At 33.7% G+C, this 6,254-nt stretch overlaps 1 long non-coding RNA gene across 2 annotated transcripts; it reads left to right on the forward strand.

Moving 5' to 3' along the window:
- The first annotated feature begins 765 nt into the window (after window positions 1–765).
- LOC110788542 (uncharacterized) lies at window positions 766–5,948 on the forward strand. 2 transcript variants are annotated; one of them, XR_008918837.1, is made up of 6 exons: window positions 766–1,263; window positions 1,397–1,467; window positions 1,891–1,976; window positions 2,068–2,155; window positions 3,498–3,613; window positions 5,701–5,948. It is a non-coding gene; the product is annotated as an uncharacterized lncRNA (long non-coding RNA). The 2 variants fall into 2 exon arrangements; XR_002533381.2 differs by lacking the exon at window positions 1,397–1,467 and having other exon boundaries at window positions 770–1,263.
- The last annotated feature ends 306 nt before the right edge of the window (window positions 5,949–6,254 follow it).

Raw genomic sequence — 6,254 nt, forward strand, 5'->3', positions numbered from 1 at the left:
TCCAAATTCAACAAATTATTTATAATTACAAATTAGGTTGTACAATTAACAAGTTTAGACCTTAAAGTTGTTAAACATATACAGTAGGACAATTATAAATTCAAGATTTATATACAAGATTCGCAAATATTTAATTTAACATCATAAAAATTTCAAATTTTGCATCCGGAAAACTAAAACCTCCAAAAAGTCATAGTTAGGCTTCGAATTTGGGAATTCTGGGTTTGGCATCAAATCTTTGATTTTTGTCAAATTTTTAAAACGTTGTTTACATGCGAAATTCACTATAAAAAACACAAGGTTTCGATCATTATTGACAAAACTGCCGAAAACCCTGTAAACATATAATCAAATAATCGCTTTGTAATTAATTACAATCACGAAATTAATCACCCCTTTAATTCATTGCAAATTTATAAAATTGTATGTTGCTTCACCTTAAATGCATTGAACTTAAACATGCTCGAAGCATTAAGTTACATTTTCTTCGTAACTATTGTTGGGATCGAAACATTTGAAAGATTTTGAAATTATAGCAAGTATATTGCATCGAATCTAATAACGGTCGAAGCAATAAATGTGAAAAAAAACCGCCAAAATATTCAAGATTTCTGCCAAAAAGAAAATGCTTCGGTCCTATATGTAAACGATGCCACGCTATCCTAGGTTTTTATGACAGCCAATTATGCAAGGCCCAATTAAGTCGGACCAAAGAAGGGTCGATTCATTTGAAGCCCAAATCGAAACAACTAAACCCACTACCTCCCTTACTCTCCAGTCTTCACTTCAAAAAAAAAACTTTAACAAAAAATATTCGAGCACTCAACCTCCATTACCACTGCACACTACTCTGGTTAGGGCGACGTGATTCACATCCTCAACGACTGATCCCCATTACCCGGATCAACCGATGACGGCCTGAATCTATTCCTCCGAAGAAAATTCCTCGATCATCTTCAACAATCGCATCAACCCTTGTATTAAAAACCCTAATTTTGGATTTGGGTTCCGCCGCTGCCGACGAAAAAATTGCCGTCTCACGGAGGAAGATATGAACGAAGAGAGAAGTAGCTAGAAGGGTCAATATGAATATCCTGAGTTGTGATGCCGTCGGTGAACACCGGCCGGTTAGCTGCTACCACGGATTCATCCGAGCGAGTGGTACCAAAAGTGAGGGAAATGACATAGCCACCACAGCAAGAGAGGAGAAAGATTGGGGCGAAGGAGGGAAGAGCATTGGAGAAGTTGATGAGAAGTTGAAGGGTAAGTTCATCTTTTAAGTTGCAGTTCCAAGTTGTCCTTCTATTCCTGCTCCCCAACTCCATAGCTCTTGTTGTTTTGGTTCTATATCCTTATCTTGCTCGTTTTCTTCTTCTTCAATCTTTTTCTGGTGCAGTGAGCTGAGGTTATTATTATGCTTGAGATTTGTGGATTAGTGTTGTTGGAGATTATGCGTGTGAAAGAATGGTACTTTTACATATTTGGTTGAATTGCAGTTAAACTAGTCTTTCAATTTCTCTGATTAATGTACTATTTTCGAGTTAAATTTTGTTCACATATATGGTAAATTGGATTTTTTTGTACTATTGCTCCATTACGATTATGTTATTGCTGAATTACTTCAATAAAATAATTGTTCTTTTCTAAAAACAACTAACAATTTTGATTTATTAGATTAAAATAAAATTAGCTGAATTTTTGTTTCTTGCGTTAGGAGGTTGTTGTTCGGGAAATCAGGTGTGTTTAAATTGTTAGGTAGGAGGTATACCAATAAATAAATAAATTCCAAGCTCGATAGAAATTTGTTTATTGGTTTAGTACTAAATTTGTTTATCAACTAAAATTTTCTATCTTTGGGGGTCTTATTATTAAAGAACTTTCATTTTGCAGATTAAAAGTTCTGGGCAGAAATCTCTATGCCTCATATAACTGAAGCATTTGTGTAGGGTCTTTTGCGACCTCAAACCGTACCACAGGTTTCAACTTTGTTCAGTTTTTGGTGGTATTGTTGTTCATTTGTCATGTTAACATTCTGCTAACTAACACTATTGTTGATCTTTTGTGCAGCACATTGTCTACACTAAGGTTTGAGGAATTGGTTTCAGTTGGATCAAAGAAGATGATACCTATGACCCGAGGAATGCCAAAAAGCTCGGTTAGAACTTCTCTCTAATTTTGTACTATTTTTACGTTTTACCTGCTGTTTTGTTTTAAGGGTTTGTTTAGATACAGAAAATATATATGTTTCTAAAGTAGTTTACTGTTAGATTGTGTCTATTAATTAATTAATTAGCTGTGAAGGTAGCCTATCTCATACTTTTAATCTTCTTGTATCTAAGATAAAACCAAATGACAAAAACAATCAATCCAACTGCTGTTAAGCATATACCAGCAATGGCTCCAACAGCAAGCCCTGATGCAGAAGGGAACAAGTTCAGAATTCATAGGCTAATAAGAACAGCTTACTACCGTGACATACACTGTTAATTTTTTTTGAGAGGGCATACATTGTTATCTCAGAAATGCAAGAACGTGTTTGAAAACACAAGACACTAAAGTCTAAGACAATGGAAAAAGATAAGACAGGAGGGGAAATACCAATTACCCGAGACACATCTTCTGTAACGAGACAACATAGAGAAAGAAAAAAAGAGATTGCCAGACTCAAATATGTGCAAATACAAGTCAATTAAATGGCTGGTGCTATCAAAAAAAAATAGATTACCTTATAACCAGGGGTAGGTAGTTTTCATTTTTGTCTGCAAGATCAAAGTAGAATTATATTATGCATCAAGACAGTAACTATGGTTTATAGGAGACAGAATAATAGAGTAGAAACTGAATTATTGTCACTGATGTATTGATCAATAAGAACATGGAAAAAACTATTTTCATTTGCCGAATTCCTATGGAATTTCCAAAACATAAAGGTGATTTCACTGTAAACACGAAATGGAACCCCAAATAAATTCATCCTTTTCATAATGACGTATTACAACAAAATTACATAGAATATCTTTTTTTCGTCAGTGACAAAGTTTACCCATTAACCATTCTAATCAGTTTTCTTATCTTCAGGTTTAAGCATCAATTTGACCAAGAAACAAAACAAAGTCATTTCCACATTTTTGACCAAGAAACATTGATAAACATTCAGTCTTGCACTACTAACATATGTAATTTTAAATTAAAGACCGTCATGTAATGGGAAGAGAGAGGTGAGGCCTGCATACGATAAAAATATCAATGCAAATTTTATCAAAAACAAGTTAGAAACCCTAAGTCACGCAGCAAACAAATACAACCAATAAACACGCTCTTAACTGAAGATATGGACAATTAGTTGCGTGTTCTTCCCATAAACACGCTCTTAACTGAAGATATAGAAAATTAGTTACTAATATAAATAATTAGAATTTTAATTTGGTGTAATTGTTTTAGATTGATTGCTTAAAGAGGATGGAAACTAATAATTTTGCTGAAAACTCACATCGCAGACAAAGAAGGGCACTCCTGCTATTCTTGAAGTTGGTTCAGAAGTTGAAGTTTTGGCAGCGAATTTCCTGTTCTGGACAAAGTGAAGAATTCAGACATAGAAAAGGAGATTCTAGAGGTTAGCACATGTAATGTTTTTCCCCTTTTGTACATTGAAAGTGGAACATTATTCTATTCTCAATGGACTTGGTGATCTGATGTACCTTGAATGCTTTAAGTGACTTCATGTCTCTCTATTCTTAATTTAAATTATTGCGATTTGATTTGGAGTTGTTTTTTATACTCCATTTTGAGTGTTTGGTTGTTGGTGGTTTTTTGTTGCTGGATTCTTTCTGATGGTGTGTTGGTTCTATTTGGTTGTCGTTGGTATGGTCTGTTGGAGTGGTAGGGTAGCTGGTGGGATTAGTGTTGTTGGCTGGGAAATGCTGCAGGTCTGAGTTGCTTATTTGCTTCTTCTGCATCCCGTGTAAGTGCTTGCAGGTGTTGTTGCAGATTGGAAATGTGTGTACCCGAGTGTAGATTGATTTCATAGTTTTTTATTTTTGAATTCCTGGATTTGGCGTTGACTTGATCCATTAATAATATGGCAATAACCATATAGGAGTTGTTCTTTTCTGGGTAATTTGGTGTAGAACTTGCTTAGGATTCTCTCTCAGCTCACAATATTATTTTACTTGAATTTATATATGATTAATTTGGTGCACCTGGAACATCATAGACCTTGCCATGTTATTTGATAAAACTGAAACAAATGTAGTTCGTTTGATTAATTATATATTTTGCATTAATCAAATGGAATAATTTAATATATGTGTAGTGAGTTCTGGGGGATCTAGTTGTTTATTATGCATATTGCACTGCACAAGGTAGTAATAAATAAGGAGAGAAAAAGGACATATGTGGCGATTGCATGTTTTCCACATATTAGACAGAAATAGGGTCAATGACTGGGCTGATTGACAAAGAGAGGCCACAGTTATACAAGAAGATCAAGAATTACATTAGTTTGTACCTCCAATACTCTCCATTAGTAGAAAGAGCCATCGCTGTATTGAAACTCTTTAAGCACTGCATATCCTGCACATCTTTCAGAAACTGATCTCTCTAATAGACTTTATGTAGCCAGGAGTAACTGTTGTTTGTTTCTGCCCAAACCATAAATGGATATAATAATGAATAATTGTTGTACTCTAAGTTGCATTTCAGTGATGAAGATATTTTAGTAGCTTCTGCAAGAGATTTGGTCGTCTGATATCAAGTCCTATATTATGTTTTCAATTAGAGCCTTTGATTTCAAGTACATATGGGGGGTCTTACACCATTAACAAACAAACACAATTCACATAACATATTATTAACACCTAACCATGATTTATATTCACATCTAAGATTTTATAATTACAAGTCTATTAAGTCTTCTCGATCAACAAAAGAAAATACAGAGTAGTTATTCTGTCCTGGGATGCTTTTCTTAATTTCTATTAAGTATTAACTATGAAACTCTGAATTCATGATGAAAGTAATACTTTGCAGTAACTAATAAATATAGAACAATGAATAAGCTATTAAGGGGAACTTTAAAGGCTTACCAGATTAGTGATTGGAGAATTATCTCTATGATCTCAACCACTGCCGTTCCTGTTTTACTTCCAACTGTATCGAACTCGAACATTATTGCACTGCCAGTTTTAAGAGCATAAGAAATATACACATTAATGAAGCATTTTAATCAGAAACGTGATTCCTAGACAGTCCATTACTTGATTGCTAATAATTGGAAAAAAATTTGCATGTTAGGATGTCATCACTTGCTAAAAGAGAGTTACCCTCTGACTATTTAAATACTTCCTATTCTGGTATTTAATTTGTTGATCATTGATTCCAGTTAGAGTCCAATATTTTCATCTGCATTAACGAATTTTTGATCAATTAGTTACCTGTTCAGTTAACTTCACTACTTAGCTTCTGGTTGCTTTAATTGATTACTGCTTGTTTGCATTTGGAATTGGCTTTTACTGAATTATGAGCTGTGTTTCACAACTAAAAGATATGTTATTTCCAACTGTATATTTTGCTTCTGTATGTTGTTTTTGAGTTTACTTTTTTCCTTTTGATAATTAGGAATAAGAGTACTACACGGTTACTATTTTTTCTGTTATTCTTGATCGTACATCTCTGTTCTCACTATGCTTCATGGTTTTGCAGGTAGCTAACATTGCAAAAGAAGACATAGAAGCTCTGACATTATCTACCATTATAGTTTTATTTATTTTGAAGTCTTTTGATGTTTTGGACAACTTGTGATAGATATATCGTTTTAGGATTATTTTATAGATTTTGAATGGTTAATTATTTTGTATTGGTTATGGGTAAATTTACGGTAATTGAATACTTATTTGGTGGTGATTGCTTATTACTGGAACAAAATGGTTCAACGCTTTGGATATTGATGATGGTCATGTGTGGTGTACTAAATTTCCTCATTGGTCTTGGAGGTGTTATTCTCTCTTTTTTAAAAATTAAGAAATTGCATATATTGCTACGGGCTTATATTGAGACCAAAGCAATTACTTCAATCAATTGATTTGAACAATCCATTAGTTTGAAGCAACTAAAACTTTAATGTTTTGAATAATTGATATGCGCGAAGCAAATAGTCTTCTTAATTGCTTCGCATGTGCTCGAAGCAATTGGATGCCTTCAATTTCATCGAGTCTATTTGCTTCGTACTTAATACGAATCAATAACCCTCTTTTAGG

Source organism: Spinacia oleracea, chromosome 4, assembly GCF_020520425.1.
Source record: "Spinacia oleracea cultivar Varoflay chromosome 4, BTI_SOV_V1, whole genome shotgun sequence".
NCBI lineage: Eukaryota > Viridiplantae > Streptophyta > Magnoliopsida > Caryophyllales > Amaranthaceae > Spinacia > Spinacia oleracea.